Raw genomic sequence first — 21,486 nt, 5'->3', positions numbered from 1 at the left:
CTTGAGAGAAATCACGACGAATCACGTCACGAAAAACGGTTGTGTGTACGTCATTATGGTCAAAATCTCAGGGTAGGGCAATTATACTCCAATATAAAAAATAAAAAAGGAGGGAGAGCAAAAACCCATTAGGGGGATATCAAGAAGAAGTGAGAGCAGACAGAAGAAGAAAAGGGAAGAAACTAAACTAGGAAATTGGGAGAGGACAATAAGTGACCGACCGGCAGGAATTTGGTAGTACTAGGTAAGTGGTGTATGAATCATGACATCAAGGGCCTTCGATTTTATTTAATACATTTTAGCCAACATATCCTTTCATCCTGCTAGTCACTTCTTCCTACTTGTTGGCAGTGGCAAAGAACTGATGTTTTTTTACCCTCTGCAGAGCTGCTACCCTTTGTGAGCATGCTCACAGTGTCTACTGCTTATCCTCTTCTCTAACCAACTTGTGTAGTGGCTTTGACCTCTACCCTTCATTGCTATTCAGGGCCGCTATCAGGGGGGTGCAGGCATTACACCTGTAAGGGTCCTGATGGTCCCCAGGGGCCCGGCTGCCCCCCTCCCCTTTTTTGCATTACACGTGTAAGGGGCCCAATGATCCCCAGGGCCCCTTACAGGCCAAGCCAGCCCCCTCCCATTTTTTTCATTACACCTGTAAGGGGCCCGATGGTCCTCAGGGCTCCTCGCTTATTATCTCACGTCAGGGGAGAAGAGATTACACTTGTTTTTTTTTGTCAGCACCACCCTCCCCTGGTTCTCTGCTCCAGGGGGCCCCTGCCTAAAGCTGCCTAAAGGGCCCCAAAATTTGTGATGGCTGCCATGTTGACATTACTTGTGTACATGCTCCAGGTGTCTAAGGTTCTTATCTCTCTAAATGGCCCTGGTGGTTGGCAGGACCTCTGTCCTGCTGTGAATAGAAATGACCGGAGGAGCCATTGTCAATCAAATACCCCTGCCCACCCTGGGAGACTAACGGGAGGGAGAAAATATGTAGGATTAACAGTGGCTCCTCCTATCCCATAACCCAGCCCTCACCACTATAATTGGCAGCCACTCTCAGAAGTCTTCGGCAGTCTCTACCGCCAGCCCTCCAAGCAACAGGAGAAGAGGGGCCAAGTATTCACATGGCTATAGATAAAAGCCCCAAAAAAATGTAATTACATTTCAAAGAGTTTGTATGGTTGGTTTCCAACACTGACAGTACTCCACCAGTCCTTAGTGGTTAAAATATAAAGCGAAAAACGCACTGAGTAGGTAATGAAACCATGTCAGTAGTGTAGGACTTTTTATGGTGTTTCGTGTCAAAGAGTAGGTGAGCTAATAATGTAACATAGAAACATATATAGAAAAGTATCAAAATTTAATATAAATACATGAAAACAAAAATAAATAAAAAATACAATGACAGAAATCATTGATTGCCCTGTTGTAGATAAGATATGACAATAGTTAGATGAGTAGAGGGCTGGTCGCCGACATGTTTCGCACTACGCGTCTTCTGGGCGCCGCACACATCTATGACATACTCTCATCTGATAATATGTAAACAAGAATAAGTTAGTTACATATAATTTAAACAGGGTATATAGTGTACATTTCATGTGATTCATTAATCATAAAAATGAAAAACTTATATAAACAAATAGATGCTCACCAGTAACTGTGGGATGTCAAATAACGCCAGTGGATATATACGCGAAGCAGGACTAAGGGAAGTTGGAAAAATACACCGGGCACAAGCGTGTCTGGACAACAACTTCACCCCCTGTGGGAGTCAGATCCACAGGGTTCTGAGTAAGGCCGTACCCTTAATAGGTTGCAGTGTGACACAATTTGATAACAAGATCTACAAGGATAATAATAGGAATAACTAGTATAGGTCATATATAATAGAACATATATATATATATATATATACATATGCACGTATACAAGCGTCATAAGGGAACTAAAGGGGTTCCAAAAGAAAAAAGGGATAATTAATATATAATAATAAATATAGTTTAATTATGAAGTAGCATACCTATTATTGTGGTTAAGCAACGTTTAGGTTCCTATATGACCATAGTGATGGATGCAGAGAGGTTAAACCAAAGCAGAGGCTCCTGTAGTGCCTGGTGTGGCATGCAAATGAAAGTCACACACCTAAATTGATAATAGCACATATTACTGCACAGTTAATGCGGAGTAACAGAATTGTATTGTTATTCCCTATTTCCTGGTATAGGGTCTGGCGAGATCGGAGCGTTATGGCAGGACCACTAAATCTCTCAACCAATAAATAATGAATAGTTACAAGCAGGTATCTTTAATAATGAGGCTAGTATCCTAATACAGGAGGAAGGCCAAGTCATATCAGTGACTCAAAAAGAAAAATAATCATATGGTGGAGGAGATCCTGGTCTGCAAACTGACACCACAGATAATAAGCCATATATATGCCACATAACAGGAACCAGGGAATAGGGAGCAAAAAAAGGGTATCAGAAGGAAGGGAGGTACTTGATTCAATCATACCTATTGTAATATGCAGGTTGAGCGTCCTCTCTAATGGCAAGCTTCCATCACCAGGTTCCTGGCGTGTGTGAAGGAAAACACACACGCCGGTGCTTAAATCCATGGGGTGACCCGGATGTGAAGGGTCCAATGACCCCTGACATCACATCCGTTTGATCTGACTTACCGCGCATGCGCAGATCGGCCCGGAAACGGCCGCACTGCGCATGCGCCGCAATCTACATGGATGAACTGACATCCATATCAGTCAGACCAACGGCCTCACTTACTCCAAGGCTGCCATTCAGACAGCGCCACCCGGTGGTTCCCAAAGAGTACTGCCGCGTAAAGATTAATCCTCTGGCAGCGCATTGACATCCACAGTAGGTATAGTATGTAAGCATAGGTAAGTTTAGTGGTGTAATGCATAACACCATGCATGAAAAGGTTTAATCTTGTACAACAAAAAGTTTTGCTATAGTATGTTAAACTTGCACTAAGATCCCCATAATAGGGGAAAAGGGCAATAACAAAAGAACAGTCTTGATCTTGATAATGGAACATTTCACCCAGAGGCAGCAGAAAACTCAATTGTGTCCACTGGATGGCAGACGGATACCAAATACTATTATAATTACTGTGTATCGATGAAAACCCAGACCTTGCAGGGCAAGATAGACAAAAAATAATAGACAATAATAAATAATTAATAAATAATAATCAAATATAAATCCAATCACCTACAGAAATGGCTTAAATGATAAAGCCGTATTCAGACCCGGTGTGTAGGTCGCCCTCTGATTAAAGATCCAGCGGGTTTCCTGCTGCAGGATTTTTTTATCAAAATTGCCCCCTCTTTCTGGGGGTGGGACCACCTCCAACACAAAGAATGAAATAAAATTGGGGTCATAACTATGATGAAGTCCTATGTGTTTGCATATAGGTGTATAAAGTAACCCCGCCTCTAAATAATAGAGGTGGTCCTGAATGCGTTTGGCAAAGGGTCTCTTTGTTTTCCCTATGTAGAATGCACCACAGGTACAGGTCGCTAAATAGATAACCCCAACCGTGGTGCAATCTGCATAGGTTTTGGATTTGTGATACCCTCCCCTAGGCAGATGGCATCCTGATCCCTCCTTCACCCAGGGGCATCGTTCACACTGGCCACATCTAAAAGTCCCTTTTTGTTCTACCAAATTGGTGGTTGTTGAATCATGATTTAAATGGCTATGTACCAAGTTATCTCGAATTGATCTAGGTCGCCTAAACACAATTTCCGGCTGTGCTGCCACATACTTGGAGACTATCGGGTCCTCCGCCAAAAAATGCCAATTATTGGCTATAATCCGGCGGAAGACGTCTTGATTATCGCTAAAGGTCGTTATGTATTTAGTTGTACAGTTGGCAACTCTTTTTTTTGGGCTCAAAGATTAGAGTTTCTCTTGTTTTTAATTTTGCCCTTTGGTACGCCTGTCTCAAGACTTTTTTGCTGTATCCTCTTAGTAGCAATCTCTCATATAAGGCCTTTGATTCAATTTCAAAGTCTGTCTCCTTGGTGCAGTTTCTCCTAATCCTAAGGTATTGTCCAAAGGGAATACTTCTCACCAGTGGGCGAGGGTGGGCACTTGAGTAGTGTAAGATTGTATTACCAGCCGTCTCTTTACGATAGAGATTGCTGTGTATTAGCCCATTAGGGTCAATAATCAGTGTAAGGTCCAAAAAGGGAATACTGAAAGTACTTGACTGGCTTGTAAATTTAAGATTATATCTATTATGGGAGATATATTGCATAAACTCCGTTAGTAACTCAGCTGGTCCAGTCCAGATGACAAGGACATCGTCGATGTACCTCCGCCACAATAAAATGTGGCAGAGGTACATCACGGCGCCGTCATCAGCAAAAAGCTCCCTCTCCCACCCCCCCAGGTACAGGTTGGCATACGATGGGGCACACGAAGTCCCCATCGCAACCCCCTGTACCTGGAGGTAGGTGGAACCATTAAAGAGAAAGGCATTGGTAGTCAGGATATGTTCAAGTAGTGCGGAAATAAATCTACACAGTTTCCAATTGTGTCTATCCTGTTCCTGTAAAAAATTGGTGATAACTTGTACCCCCTTGGAGTGGGGAATACTGGAATATAAGGCTTCGATGTCAATTGCCACTAGAGTAGACCCAGCCGGGACATTCATGCCCTCAATGATTTTCAAAAGGTCTAGTGTGTCTTTTAGGTAAGACGGTAGACCCATGACATGTGGTCTGAGTTGGCAGTCTATATATTTACTTGCCATTTCGGTGTGGCATCCAATACCGGAAATGATCGGCCGACCCGGGGGATTTTTAATATTCTTGTGTACCTTAGGCATGGAGTAAAATGTAGGGGTAATTGGCCATTTTACACTTAAATATTCAAATAAATCCTTGTCTATTAAATTATTCTCAAAGGCATCTATAAGTATGGACTGAAACTGGTCTCTAAATTCTACAATACTCTCGTTTGGAATTTTTTTGTACCATTCCTTGTTGTCAAGGATTTTGTTGCACATGGACACGTAGTTGCATTTGTCCATGACAACCACGTTGCCACCCTTGTCCGATGGTTTTACTACTATAGTGTCATTTTTGGCAAGTTTTTGAAGGAAGACAACAGGAAGCCCTTCAAAAACTTGCCAAAAATGACACTATAGTAGTAAAACCATCGGACAAGGGTGGCAACGTGGTTGTCATGGACAAATGCAACTACGTGTCCATGTGCAACAAAATCCTTGACAACAAGGAATGGTACAAAAAAATTCCAAACGAGAGTATTGTAGAATTTAGAGACCAGTTTCAGTCCATACTTATAGATGCCTTTGAGAATAATTTAATAGACAAGGATTTATTTGAATATTTAAGTGTAAAATGGCCAATTACCCCTACATTTTACTCCATGCCTAAGGTACACAAGAATATTAAAAATCCCCCGGGTCGGCCGATCATTTCCGGTATTGGATGCCACACCGAAATGGCAAGTAAATATATAGACTGCCAACTCAGACCACATGTCATGGGTCTACCGTCTTACCTAAAAGACACACTAGACCTTTTGAAAATCATTGAGGGCATGAATGTCCCGGCTGGGTCTACTCTAGTGGCAATTGACATCGAAGCCTTATATTCCAGTATTCCCCACTCCAAGGGGGTACAAGTTATCACCAATTTTTTACAGGAACAGGATAGACACAATTGGAAACTGTGTAGATTTATTTCCGCACTACTTGAACATATCCTGACTACCAATGCCTTTCTCTTTAATGGTTCCACCTACCTCCAGGTACAGGGGGTTGCGATGGGGACTTCGTGTGCCCCATCGTATGCCAACCTGTACCTGGGGGGGTGGGAGAGGGAGCTTTTTGCTGATGACGGCGCCGTGATGTACCTCTGCCACATTTTATTGTGGCGGAGGTACATCGACGATGTCCTTGTCATCTGGACTGGACCAGCTGAGTTACTAACGGAGTTTATGCAATATATCTCCCATAATAGATATAATCTTAAATTTACAAGCCAGTCAAGTACTTTCAGTATTCCCTTTTTGGACCTTACACTGATTATTGACCCTAATGGGCTAATACACAGCAATCTCTATCGTAAAGAGACGGCTGGTAATACAATCTTACACTACTCAAGTGCCCACCCTCGCCCACTGGTGAGAAGTATTCCCTTTGGACAATACCTTAGGATTAGGAGAAACTGCACCAAGGAGACAGACTTTGAAATTGAATCAAAGGCCTTATATGAGAGATTGCTACTAAGAGGATACAGCAAAAAAGTCTTGAGACAGGCGTACCAAAGGGCAAAATTAAAAACAAGAGAAACTCTAATCTTTGAGCCCAAAAAAAAGAGTTGCCAACTGTACAACTAAATACATTACGACCTTTAGCGATAATCAAGACGTCTTCCGCCGGATTATAGCCAATAATTGGCATTTTTTGGCGGAGGACCCGATAGTCTCCAAGTATGTGGCAGCACAGCCGGAAATTGTGTTTAGGCGACCTAGATCAATTCGAGATAACTTGGTACATAGCCATTTAAATCATGATTCAACAACCACCAATTTGGTAGAACAAAAAGGGACTTTTAGATGTGGCCAGTGTGAACGATGCCCCTGGGTGAAGGAGGGATCAGGATGCCATCTGCCTAGGGGAGGGTATCACAAATCCAAAACCTATGCAGATTGCACCACGGTTGGGGTTATCTATTTAGCGACCTGTACCTGTGGTGCATTCTACATAGGGAAAACAAAGAGACCCTTTGCCAAACGCATTCAGGACCACCTCTATTATTTAGAGGCGGGGTTACTTTATACACCTATATGCAAACACATAGGACTTCATCATAGTTATGACCCCAATTTTATTTCATTCTTTGTGTTGGAGGTGGTCCCACCCCCAGAAAGAGGGGGCAATTTTGATAAAAAAATCCTGCAGCAGGAAACCCGCTGGATCTTTAATCAGAGGGCGACCTACACACCGGGTCTGAATACGGCTTTATCATTTAAGCCATTTCTGTAGGTGATTGGATTTATATTTGATTATTATTTATTAATTATTTATTATTGTCTATTATTTTTTGTCTATCTTGCCCTGCAAGGTCTGGGTTTTCATCGATACACAGTAATTATAATAGTATTTGGTATCCGTCTGCCATCCAGTGGACACAATTGAGTTTTCTGCTGCCTCTGGGTGAAATGTTCCATTATCAAGATCAAGACTGTTCTTTTGTTATTGCCCTTTTCCCCTATTATGGGGATCTTAGTGCAAGTTTAACATACTATAGCAAAACTTTTTGTTGTACAAGATTAAACCTTTTCATGCATGGTGTTATGCATTACACCACTAAACTTACCTATGCTTACATACTATACCTACTGTGGATGTCAATGCGCTGCCAGAGGATTAATCTTTACGCGGCAGTACTCTTTGGGAACCACCGGGTGGCGCTGTCTGAATGGCAGCCTTGGAGTAAGTGAGGCCGTTGGTCTGACTGATATGGATGTCAGTTCATCCATGTAGATTGCGGCGCATGCGCAGTGCGGCCGTTTCCGGGCCGATCTGCGCATGCGCGGTAAGTCAGATCAAACGGATGTGATGTCAGGGGTCATTGGACCCTTCACATCCGGGTCACCCCATGGATTTAAGCACCGGCGTGTGTGTTTTCCTTCACACACGCCAGGAACCTGGTGATGGAAGCTTGCCATTAGAGAGGACGCTCAACCTGCATATTACAATAGGTATGATTGAATCAAGTACCTCCCTTCCTTCTGATACCCTTTTTTTGCTCCCTATTCCCTGGTTCCTGTTATGTGGCATATATATGGCTTATTATCTGTGGTGTCAGTTTGCAGACCAGGATCTCCTCCACCATATGATTATTTTTCTTTTTGAGTCACTGATATGACTTGGCCTTCCTCCTGTATTAGGATACTAGCCTCATTATTAAAGATACCTGCTTGTAACTATTCATTATTTATTGGTTGAGAGATTTAGTGGTCCTGCCATAACGCTCCGATCTCGCCAGACCCTATACCAGGAAATAGGGAATAACAATACAATTCTGTTACTCCGCATTAACTGTGCAGTAATATGTGCTATTATCAATTTAGGTGTGTGACTTTCATTTGCATGCCACACCAGGCACTACAGGAGCCTCTGCTTTGGTTTAACCTCTCTGCATCCATCACTATGGTCATATAGGAACCTAAACGTTGCTTAACCACAATAATAGGTATGCTACTTCATAATTAAACTATATTTATTATTATATATTAATTATCCCTTTTTTCTTTTGGAACCCCTTTAGTTCCCTTATGACGCTTGTATACGTGCATATGTATATATATATATATATATGTTCTATTATATATGACCTATACTAGTTATTCCTATTATTATCCTTGTAGATCTTGTTATCAAATTGTGTCACACTGCAACCTATTAAGGGTACGGCCTTACTCAGAACCCTGTGGATCTGACTCCCACAGGGGGTGAAGTTGTTGTCCAGACACGCTTGTGCCCGGTGTATTTTTCCAACTTCCCTTAGTCCTGCTTCGCGTATATATCCACTGGCGTTATTTGACATCCCACAGTTACTGGTGAGCATCTATTTGTTTATATAAGTTTTTCATTTTTATGATTAATGAATCACATGAAATGTACACTATATACCCTGTTTAAATTATATGTAACTAACTTATTCTTGTTTACATATTATCAGATGAGAGTATGTCATAGATGTGTGCGGCGCCCAGAAGACGCGTAGTGCGAAACATGTCGGCGACCAGCCCTCTACTCATCTAACTATTGTCATATCTTATCTACAACAGGGCAATCAATGATTTCTGTCATTGTATTTTTTATTTATTTTTGTTTTCATGTATTTATATTAAATTTTGATACTTTTCTATATATGTTTCTATGTTACATTATTAGCTCACCTACTCTTTGACACGAAACACCATAAAAAGTCCTACACTACTGACATGGTTTCATTACCTACTCAGTGCGTTTTTCGCTTTATAATGTAATTACATTGGATTTTCTAGATGCAAAATGGGGAAAAATCATTAGTGATGGTGCCAGGTGTGTTTTCATTTGTTTGACTGGCTTTGCATTTACATACACTTTAACTTTCACAGACCGCCATGTCTTTGTAAAATGTATATTGTTGTCTCTGGTGACCTAGAATAGTATTACAAATATACAAGTCATTTCCACTGACCTGTGTGTGTCTGTACAATCCGAGGATTTGGGCGATTGGGATTGTAGTGGATGAATATTGATCTCCAATAACACCGGCCAGCTTGCCATGTCCTTTACATGAATAATTAGGAACTGTCCCATTTGGTCCAGATAAGATCTGCAGAACACTCTGTACACCCTTCTTGGGTTCCAGCCATGAGTCATATAGATGGAAGCCGAGAGTGATATTGGGTAAGATGTCTGGATCATGGTTGATATTATCAATTGCGTAGAGGAAAGCTAGGAGGTTCCCGTAATACCGAACAGATGAGCTATAAAAAAAACACCCCTCCCCCAAAAGCAGTAAGTTAACAATTTGTATATCTATTTAAAATATTTTTCAAATATTCATGCATGTGATCAGCTAAAAGTGTTACTAAACCCACAACAGTAAAATCAGTCTGTATACTGTATGCAGTAAAGCATGCTTGTTATACGCACTGTGAAACCTAATCCTCCACATTGTGTAAAAAGGCTGCTTGATCCTGTCTTTTCTGATCCTCCCTTTTTTTGGGGGGAGGGTACATGTGATTAGCACAGGGCCAATCAGCCCTGTCCAGACAGAAAGCCAGGGGCCATGCAGCCTCATATGACAGTCAGAGGAGGATTAAAACTCCTCCGACAAGCTTTAAAGAGGAAGTAAACCCTGAAAAAAAAGAGGATGAAAACTTCAATAAAAAAGATTTTGCAAAAAAAATAAATAAACTATGTGATCAGTCCTCATTGCTGAGCTCCTTCATCCCTCTTATTCATTTTGTTGCTCGTCGTCATTGAAACCTTTCTAATTCAACAACATCTTTCCTGAGGACTGGCGACCAAAACTGAACTGTATATTGTTTTCTTGGAAAGAGAAATTTGATAGATGGATATAATGTTATCTGTGTGTTATATATGTACATTAAGAGCTGTTCATCTGGTTGTTGTTCTGTTTATGTCATACTTTCCATATGTTTTGATGCCATTGTGCCCATCAAATGCTGCCACTGTGCCCATCAAATGCTGCCACTGTGTCCCATCAAATGCTGCCACTGTGCCCCAACAAATGCTGCCACTGTGCCCCAACAAATGCTGCCACTGTGTCCAATAAAATGCTGCCACTGTGTCCCATCAAATGCTGCCACTGTGCCCAATCAAATGTTGCCACTGTGACCCCCCCTTCCGCTCGCCTTCTGCCCAGCAATTACCCTGTCTCGGTGGCGGGTCAGGCAGCGGGTGATGACGGCGAGCTGTGGGACCTTTCAGTGGGTCAGACAGTGGCTCCTTTGTCCTCCGTGCGTTTCCTCCTCCGGATAGGCATCCAATCGTAGTGCCTGTCCTTTCAGCCAATCAGGTCACGGGTAACAGACTTGCGCATCTGATTGGCGGAGAGGCGATTCAGTGTTAGGAAGGCGAATATTCATTCATCAGGAACACTGTTTCCTTTCAACTTCATAACTGCATTACAGATGCGGAAGGACGTTACATTATTCTACTTTGTACTATCAATAATGTCCAATATACCTTGGTGGCCATCTATGCCCTGAACCAACGCCAGATGCACTTCCTCAAAAGGACTCTGCATACAGCGATAAAAGTCCAACAATGCCACCTGCTGATACGTGGAGACTTCAATTTAGTCCCAGATAACGCCATGGACTCGCTTGTGGCCTCCAAAAGACATGCATCCCCTCTAGACAAATTTATTGCTTCTAATGATTTATTTGACGTGTGGAGAAGTTGTCACGGGAGTGAACGTGATTAAACCTATCTATCGCAGCGCCACAGCACCTACTCACAAATTGATCTCTTTGTAGCTGATAAATGTATCTCAACTATTCACACCACCACCTGGTCAGATCATGCCCCTGTCAGCATCACCATACAGTATCTGCTAAATCATCTCAACCTAATTTCTACCTATGGAGGGTTAATCTTCTCCACACTCCCTGCTATTCTGCCCCCCCACAACAAATTGAGGAATTCTTCTCAATTAACTCTGAATCAGTATCTGACCCACTGGTGGTATGGAACTCCCATAAGGCAGTTATATGAGGTGTATTCATCCAAATGTGAGCTAGAGCAAAGAAAAAGAGGACACAGAGGTTAGATGAACATACAGCTGACATAGCAACCTCTGAAGTTTTCCTCAGTTTAGGCCGATACGTATTCTTCTACCTATTTTTGTTTAAAAAAATCGCAATAAGCGTTTATCGATTGGTTTGCGCAAAATTTATAGCGTTTACAAAATAGGGGATAGTTTTATTGCATCTTTATTAATATTTTTTTTTTACTACTAATGGCGGCGATCTATTACACTCTATTACACTTGGAGCAAAAATCCCTCCTTGTGTCTTACAAATAATTTTAGCAACACTCAAAACCTGGAACTGGTTTACAAAAAGTAGTTCATCACACCGTCTCAAATCCACTCTCCTAATTCCTCTAGAAGCACTACATAATTGAATTCACTCAACATCCTTTGCAATGTGGAAAGCGAAAGGAGTAACATATATACCGTATATACTCGAGTATAAGCTGACTCGAATATAAGCCAAGGCACCTACTGTAATTTTATCACAAAAAACTGAGAACATTTATTGACTCGAGTATAATCCTAGGGTGTCCATCTGCATGCCTCACTGTATACATGTGCATGCCTCACTGTGTCCATGCCTCACTGTGTCCATGCCTCACTGTGCCCATGCCTCACTGTGCCCATGACTAAACTGACGTTTAACATGGGAGTCTATGGAAGGGGTGCCCGGTTTTGAAAAATCGGTGCTCCCCAGCCGTAGGTCCCCCAGACCACATACATTGCACACTTATAGAGAATAAATGGGGCTACATGTGTGCCAAGTATCGGCCGGTATCGGGTCCCCAAAATCACCGGAGAAATTACTGTTTAACATGAAAGTCTATGAAAGGGGTCTTGGTCAAGTAATGTCTAATTTGGATATAATTCCAAAATGGAATTAAGAAGGGCTTAATGTCCTTGTTCGGGTCCTCTCTAGATAATATCTTCTTGTTTTTAAAGACATTAGACATTACTTGACCAAGACCGACACAGCACACTGCTGGACAAGACCACTCACGAAATTGGAAGACCTTTGCACAAAAAAAACCCACACAGACATATCATATCATCTTTGTACAACTCACTGTTCGAGGATAAGACAGACTTCTCCAGCTCCTCATGTCAGAACTGGGAAAAATATATAAGTACCTCTCTGACTGATGAGAACTGGGAAAAAATCTTCACGTATGCTCATAAGGGGTCACTAAACGTAGCCACACAAGAATGCAGTTTTAAAATCATCACCAGATGGTACAGAACACCCTCTATTCTACACAAATTCTCGCCAATACTCTCTGACAGATGTTGGAGGTGTAAACAAGAAGAAGGCTCGATGCTCCACATATGGTGGACCTGCCCATTGATACAAAACTTTTGGAAATCAGTCCACGAGACCATTTCCTTAATCACATCGGAAAACTTTGACTTTACACCAGCACAATATCTCTTACACTTCAACTCCCTCCCAAGAAAACGCTATCTGAAATCGCTCCCAATGTTTATGATCAATGTTGCACGACAATGTATCCCCGCTCATTGGCGCACAAATATTACTCCTTCCAAAATAGAATGGTTCAGAAGAATAAACAACATAGAAAAAATAGAAGAACTCATAAGTATTTCTCAGGAGAGAATAACAAATTTCTCGACAACATGGTATAATTGGATGGTTTTTAAAGAATCACAGGCATATAAAACAATCATTCAGTAAAATTGAATAGCACCCTCTGCAAGGCTATTAAGCATCTTGATAAAGTGGATGGAATATACTGGTAAATTACCCTAAGGCCTCGTACACACGGCCGAGGAACTCGACGTGCCAAACACGTCGAGTTCCTCGGCCAGTTCAGCTCTGAAGCCGCCGAGGACCTCGGCGGGCCGAGAGCTCCCATAGAACAACAAGGAAATAGAGAACATGTTCTCTATTTCCTCGCCGAGGTCCTCGTCGGCTTCCTCGGCCGAAAGTGTACACACGACCAGTTTCCTCGGCAGAATTCAGCCAGAAACTCGGTCGGAAGCTGAATTCTGCCGAGGAAACTGGTCGTGTGTACGGGGCCTAAGACAGACAACTCTCAATAAGCTCCCCCTTTCCATTTTTTTCTCTCTCCTCCCCTTCCCCCCTTTCCCCAACCCCTTCTCCACTTATCTTGACCACGAAAGAAATATACAACTGAATAACCTGTTTACTGGTCGAGATGGGTACAACAAAAAAAACTCTCTTTGGTGAATTTTTCTTATTTTATGCTATTTAATGTGCTCTCATTTATGACTCTCTCTCTTCAATTATTTTTTCCGATTAATGACTATATTATGGCATAAGGTTGTAATCTGTGATATCACGCTTTCGGATATTTATCACTATTGTTAACACATGCAGTTATATGATGTATCTATACGATGCTATGTTTGATATTCACCTAATAAAACTTTATGAAAAAAAAAAAAGAAAGGGGTTCCCGGCTTTGAAAACTCGGTGCTCCCCGGCCGTAGGTCCCCTGGACAACAGACTTTGCACACTTGTAGAGGAAGAGTGGAGCTACATGTGTGTTAAGATTTGGGTCCCTACAGCCGACTGGTACCAGGTCCCCAAAGTCTGGGAGATCAGGCGCAAAAAGGGGACTCGAGTATAAGCCGAGAGGGGCATTTTCAGCACAAAAGAATGTGCTGAAAAACTCGGCTTATACTCGACTATATACGGTAACTGACCTGCTCAGTAAGGAAAAAATCTAATCATATCCCACCTTACAAAAAGAATTTCAGTTACCAAACTCAGACCTTTTCCTTAACATCTGCACTCTACACTGCATAGCCAAACTTCCTACATGGGCCTGCACAATCCCACAATTGGCTTGGATCTTCTTTAGACACCGCACCAAAAGGGAATTTCACTTTTTTTTATAATCTCCTTCAACAAAAGAATATCTTTATCAAGACAACCCTATTACTTAGATGGGAATTGGATCTGGGATGTACCTATACCGTAGATCAATGGGCTAAAGCTTGCAACTCCACATACAAAACCACCTGTTGTTCCACCATCTGGGAACTATCAATCCAACTGACACAACGTTGGTACCTTACCCCTGATAGACTGTCCAAATACGACACTAAACTAGACGTTACATGCTGGAGAATGTGTGGACAGAGGGAAGATATGCTCCATATATTTTGGAAATGCCCCAAACAAACTCATTATTGGAAATCTATCTTCCACCTACTCTGAAATTACCCAAACACCATTTCCACTGAGGACTTCACTGGCACTATTGTCCCTCGACATGGAAAACTAACCAAAACCATATAAACATACCATTACTCATAAATTACTGTCAGCGAGACTCAACATTCCCAGAAATTGGAAAAAAAAATCAGATCCACCCACACTGGAAGATGTGGTGAACACAACCCACTATCTATAAAAAAACACTATCATTAACTAGCATTATGAACCAAAAACAAGGATCACACCTATAGATTGTGGCAACCATGGATAAACTGGGTTAGACCCCGTGAATTGTCAAGGCTCTTGGTTCCTAACCTCACTATCTGGGAACTCCATTGTTCTTGTTCATTGATTTTAAGTTTAATGTTTGAATTATTGTATATACTCGAGCATAAGCCAAGTTTTTCAGCTCTTTTTTTAAGGCTGAAAATATCCCCCTCTGCTTATACTAGAGTCAGTACCTGAATTCTTGCCAGGTGTCCATTTTAAAAATCACGGCTTCCTCTTGGTGTTCCGCTCCATGATAGGCATTTGACACTGTGTTCCACCTATCATGGAGGTCCTCTCATCCTCGGACAGTTTCCCAGCAGTGTTTCGCCAAACGCGGACGTCCTCTTGTTCGAGGATGAAAGAATGTCCGTGATTGGCAGAACACTGAACACAGTGTCTGCTGGGAAACTGAGTCCGATGATGAGCGGACCTCTGTGATGGGCGGAACACAGTGTCAAATGCCTATCACGGAACGGAACACCAAGAGGAAGCCGTGACTTTTAACTGCTTGCAGAGCCAGGTCGGCTCTGCTGGGCGAGATCACGTAGATCTACGTCATCTTGCTGTTCAGCCAATAGGGGCGCGCGATGCCGGAGGCGCACCCCCCGCTCACCCCTGATGCCGGCAGGTGCGATCACTGCCGGGCACCCGCGATCGCTCGTTACAGAGCGAGAACCGGGAGCTGTGTGTGTAAACACACAGCTCCCGGTCCTGTTAGGGGGAGAAATTACTTATCGTCTGTTTATACAATGTATGAACAGCGATCTGTCATTTCCCCATGTCAGTTCCACCCCCCTTCAGTTAGAACACACCCAGGGAACATAATTAACCCCTTCCTCGCCCCTAGTGTTAACCCCTTCCCTGCCAGTGGCATTTTATAGTAATCAATGCATTTTTATAGCACTGATCGCTATAAAAATGCCAATGGTCCCAAAAATGTTTCAAAAGTGTCCGAAGTGTCCGCCATAATGTTGCAGTACCAATAAAAACGCCGATCACCGCCATTACTAGTAAAAAAAAATAATAATAAAAATGCCATAAAACTATCCCCTATTTTGTAAACGCTATAACTTTTGCGCAAACCAATCAATAAACGCTTATTGCGATGTTTTTCTTACGAAAAATATGTAGAAGAATACTTATCTTCCTAAACTGAGGAAATTTTTTTTATATATATTTTTGGGGGATATTTATTATAGCAAAAAGTAAAAAATATTATTTTTTCTCAAAATTGTCGCTCTATTTTTGTTTATAGCGCAAAAACTAAAAATCGCAGAGGTGATCAAATACCTCCAAAAGAAAGCTCTATTTGTGGGAAAAAAAGGACGCCAATTTTGTTTGGGAGCCACGACCGCGCAATTGTCAGTTAAAGCAACACAGTGCCGAATCGCAAAAAGGGGCCCGGTCATTGACCAGCAATATGGTCCGGGGCTGAAGTTGTTAAAAAATGGACGCCTGTCAAGATTACAGGTACTCCAACAGTGAAGTATGGCACAGTGAGACTGCAATGGGCACAGAGAGGTATGGCACAGTGAGACTGCAATGGGCACAGTGAGGTATGGCACAGGGAGACTGCAATGGGCACAGTGAGGTATGGCACAGGGAGAGTGCAATGGGCACAGTGAGGTATGGCACAGGGAGACTGTAATGGGCACAGTGAGGTATGACACAGTGATACTGCATTGGGCACAGTGAGGTATGGAACAGTGAGACTGCAATGGGCACAGTGAGGTATGGCACAGGGAGACTGCAATGGGCACAGTGAGGTATGGCACAGGGAGACTGCAATGGGCACAGTGAGGTATGGCACAGGGAGGTTGCAATGGGCACAGTGAGGTATGGCACAGGGAGGTTGCAATGGGCACAGTGAGGCGTGCAAATGGGCTTTGTTGACCCTCTTTTCCGCTTACAGTAGCTGCTGCATTCTCACCCTCGGCTTATACTCGAGTCAAAAAATTAGGTTCTCGGCTTATACTCGAGTATATACAGTACTTTGAGAACATAGATTTACATTATTAAGGTATACATTATATACGCACCAGAACCTTCGAACGGACCGACCGTTCGCACGAACATTTAGAACCCCATTGACGTCTATGGCTATGGGACTCAAACATTCAAATTCAAAAGTGCTAATTTTAAAGCCTAATATGCAAGTTATTGTCATAAAACAGGTTTGAGGTTCAATGGAAAAAAAGTTTTAAAAATGGTAATTTTTTTCTGGAGCAGTGATTTTAATGATGCTTAAAGTGAAAAAAAAAAAAAAATTCCTTTAACCACTTCAATACCGGGCTTTAAAACCCACCTCCTTCCCGGGCCTATTCTGGCACTTCTTTCCTACATGTACAAATCCTCATTCTTTTGCTAGAAAATTACTCAGAACCCCCAAACATTATATATATTTTTTTAGCAGACACCCTAGGGAATAAAATGGCGGTCATTGCAACTTTTTATCTTGCACCGTATTTGCGCAATAATTTTTCAAACGGTTTCATAAATTAAAAAATAACAAAACAGTAACGTTAGCCCAAGTTTTTGGTAAAATATGAAAGATGATGTTAAGCCGAGTAACTAGATACCTAACATGTCACACTTTAAAATTGCGTACACTCATGGAATGGCGCCAAACTTTGTTACTTAAAAATCTCCATAGGCGACACTTTAAAATGTTTACAGGTTGCCAGTTTAGAGTTACAGAGGAGGTCTAGTGCTAGAATTGTTGCACATGCTCTAACGCACGCGGCGACTCCTCACATGTGTGGTTTGAACGACGTTTACATACGTGGGCGGGACTTACGTGTGCGTACGCTTCTGAGCGCAAGCTACCGGGGAAAGGGGCATTTTAATTTTTTTATTATTTTTTTTTATTTTTTATTTTACTTATTTCTTTCTTTTTTACACTTTTTTTACACTTTTTTTTTTCAATCGCTTTTATTCCTATTACAAGGAATGTAAACATCCCTTGCAATAGGAATGTGTGTGACAGGTCCTCTTTAAGGAGAGATGCGGGGTCAATAAGACCCCACATCTCTCCTCCAGGCTGGAAAGAATGAGATCGTGAAAAAAAATTCACAGATCTCATTCAAACTAGCCGCAATTGCGGTTTGTTTACTTACGGGGACCCGGGCGTGACGTCATCACATCGTGCCCGGGCCTCCGACGGTCATAGAGATGACTGGTGACCATCTGGTCACCAGTCTTCTCTATGGCAAACATCCGGCGGACGGCGATCATCTCTCCGGGCCCCCGGTGGGACGGGAGAGCCCGGATAAGCACCGGATGGCGGCGGGAGGGGGGGGATGTCCCCTCCTGCCGCCTGTAAGAACGATCTAGCGGCGGAACCGTCGCTATGATCATTCTTACGGTGCGCAGGATCGCCGCCGCTAAAAAATGATATCTCAATGATGCCTCCGGGTGCAGGCATCATTGAGATATCCCCCCGCAAAGCCCAGGACGTCATATGACGTCCACCCGGCATAACAGGTCCCCGTTTTGGACGTCATATGACGGCGTGCGGGTGTCAAGTGGTTAAATATCATACCTGCTGGGTGTCTATAGCAGTGATGGCAAATCTTGGCACGCCAAATGTTTTGGAACTACGTTTACCATGATATCTCATGCACCCTGCAGTGTAGTGGAGCATCATGGGAACTATAGTTCCAAAACATCTGGGGTGCCAAGGTTCACCATCACTGGTCTATAGTATGCATGTGAGGTGGCACGTGTTTAGAACTGTCCCTGCACAAAATGAGATTACTATAAGAAAAAAGTCATTTAAAACTGCTTGCGGCTTTAATGTAATGTCTGGACCCTGCAATATGGATGAAAATCATTGAGAAAAATAGCACAGACACAGACAGTGCACCACGTAGCTTTAGGTGCAAACTGCAGAGGACACAGGCAGTGCACACCATGTAGCTTTAGGTGCACACTTCAGATCACACAGGCAGTACACACCATGTAGCTTTAGGTGCACACTGCAGAGGACACAGACAGTACACCACGTGAGAATACTGCAGCTAGCACAATCACCTGCCTGCCTGTCAGTAAATTAGGAAGAGCGGATCTAGCTAAACTATACAGTGTATAAATATATGTACAACACCTGGGATGCATATATATCCTCTACACACTGTAACTTTAACTGACTAGCCTGCCTGCCTGCTCTATCTACCTACTAAAAATGACATTCTCTATCTCTCTCTCTATCTTCTCTCTCTTAACCACCACAACACACTACACAAGGCCGACCTGCAGGCGGACTTTTATAGTGTGGGCGTGTACTAAACCCCCTGAGCCATAATTGGCCAAAGCCACCCTGGCTTTGGCCAATTATGGCTCTCCGTTTTTTGCAAGCTGTGATTGGCCAAGCATGTGGGTCATAGTGCATGCTTGGCCAATTATCAGCCAGCAATGCACTGCGATGCCGCAGTGAACTATGGACCGTGAAACGCCACTCGAATTTGGCGTGAACATACGATTTTCGAGCCGAACGTAGCTCATCCCTAATTATAACAGTATTGCTCCCACCGGGGTGTCCGGGATGGCAGTTAACCCTTCTGCCTCTGTCCTATACCGAAAACCTAATAAATGGCATGACAAAATATTATCCATCTTGATGTCACTATACTACCTCGTATATACAGGTATAGATAGATGGTATATGATACAATCTAACATTGCTCGACAGATACTGTAATTTGTTTAACTGTTTATCTGTATGTTTACTTGTCTACTTATTCTTGAAATATATCATACATTTCAATAAAATTATATTGAACGAAAATAAGTGACTGTAGAGGAAGTAAAGCAGCTCATTACAACTTGTGTTAGGAACTGTTCTAAGACTGTTGCCATAGAAGACAGCATTCCTACACATTCAGATGTGATTGTCTTGCTGGACGCCTTTCCCTGCATGGCTGTCTACCTGTAGAAGTCTCAGAGACTGACAATAAACATTGCAACCTTCTAAGGGTGTCCTGGCCCTAACCCTATCTCCCAAAAATCCATTCAAGAGAAATAAAATGTCTTTGCAATCAAGTGTCTGGCGCCCATGAATCTACCTTGCATTATACCCACTAAGCCTTACAACCCACTCTACAAAGAAGTGAACTCCTGGCCCTGGAGGTTCTCATTAGTCTAAAGGAGGCCTGGGATCTTGCTACATATACATTCTTACAATCTTTCCATCACATTTATTTCTTCTAATCATTGTGTAAAGTCCTCTCTGTTGTTCTTTGTCACCTGATCACTTTTTTCCCCCTAGCAAGTAAGTTACATACCTGTATGTCTTTTCTTCAGGCAGTTCTAGATATTCGATTTTTGACCTCAGAGTGAGCACTCCTCCAACGATCAAATCTCCATCCTGAAAATATTCAAATTCATCAATGACATCAGGAAGCTTGAGGGAGCAGGCTGGACTTTCCATCCCCGATCTCCAGAGGGTCATATATTGCGGCATCAAAAAGAACTGGAAGATGTAGAGATATAATATGACCATCGCTCCGCTCACTGGATTCTTCTTAGGTCTCCATTGTGACACCGACCTCTGCAGCATGTGTGTCACAAGGACGATACAAGGAGCTGGCTCCTCTCACCCTCCTTTTATACAGTTCAGTACCATACAGCTTCTATTGTTTTCAATATACTGACATCATTTTCTATCTACTTTTAGTTGTTTTGCATGTATTTTTTTTTTTCAAGTGCTTAAGTATAGACCTTTTAATATTATTCATTTTATTTCATTTTATTTTATTTTAACAACTCTAAACCAAGACACAGAATTTATTTAAAAGTAAACTCTATAACATAACAATGCACAATGCTGTTCTACAGTCATGGCCGAAATTGTTGGCACCCCAGGAATTTTTCCAGAAAATCAAGTATTTCTCACAGAAAAGTATTGCAGTAACACATGTGTTGCTATACACATGTTTATTCCCTTTTTGTGTATTGTAACAAACAAAAAATGGAGGAAAAAAAAGCACATTGGACATAATGTCACACAAAGCTTCAAAAATGGGCTGGTCAAAATTCTTGGCACCCTTAACTTAATATTTGGTTGCACACCCTTTGGAAAAAAATAACAGAAATCAGTTGCTTCCTATAACCATCAATAAGCTTTTTATGCTGCCTACACACGATAATTTTTCGGGCTGTAAAAAATGAAGTTTTTTTAATTTCATTAAAAACAATAGTGTGGGGGCATTTCTAAGATGGCGACGTGAGCAGTCGCATCCTCCGTGAGCTCCGGTGGCTTTTTTCTGCTTATCTGAGCCCACGGTCCACAGCCTCTTGTTAACCAGCCTGCTGTCACCTGGATGTGGCGGGGGACTCCCCGGGCACGGTCCGGTAGGGGAAATAAGCTGAAATTCCCCCCTCTGCCGGAGGTAACTCCACCATCTCCGGCCCTCTTCACGCATGGCCTCACAGCCGCCTACAGACCCTCCTGACCCCAGGCCAACCTGGCTGCTGGAGGTGATGGCGGCCATAGCGACGTGTCAGTCCACTTTGACGGCCAAGATTGAGGAAGTACAGCTGGATGTGGGCCTCATCCGACAGGACATGATGGACAAACTCCGATCCCGGGTCACGTAAACGGAGCAGCGCATCGGGCTGCTGGAGGACGATTCCATGGAACACTCGGCGTCCCTCCGCACACTCCATA

The 21,486-nt window shown here is 42.6% G+C and overlaps 2 long non-coding RNA genes across 2 annotated transcripts; one reads left to right on the top strand and one right to left on the bottom strand.

The window, feature by feature from the left end:
* Window positions 1–1,178: 1,178 nt before the first annotated feature.
* Window positions 1,179–2,377, bottom strand: LOC120924820. The gene is made up of 3 exons (XR_005746437.1): window positions 2,024–2,377; window positions 1,655–1,846; window positions 1,179–1,532 (listed from the first exon to the last, which is right to left on the bottom strand). It is a non-coding gene; the product is annotated as an uncharacterized LOC120924820 (long non-coding RNA).
* A 5,529-nt stretch (window positions 2,378–7,906) lies between these two features.
* LOC120924811 lies at window positions 7,907–8,938 on the top strand. The gene is made up of 3 exons (XR_005746431.1): window positions 7,907–8,260; window positions 8,436–8,627; window positions 8,750–8,938. It is a non-coding gene; the product is annotated as an uncharacterized LOC120924811 (long non-coding RNA).
* Window positions 8,939–21,486: the final 12,548 nt, after the last annotated feature.

Source organism: Rana temporaria, chromosome 1 (assembly GCF_905171775.1).
Source record: "Rana temporaria chromosome 1, aRanTem1.1, whole genome shotgun sequence".
In the NCBI taxonomy this organism is placed as follows: domain Eukaryota; kingdom Metazoa; phylum Chordata; class Amphibia; order Anura; family Ranidae; genus Rana; species Rana temporaria.
This window is presented reverse-complemented; position numbering and strand designations above follow the sequence as displayed.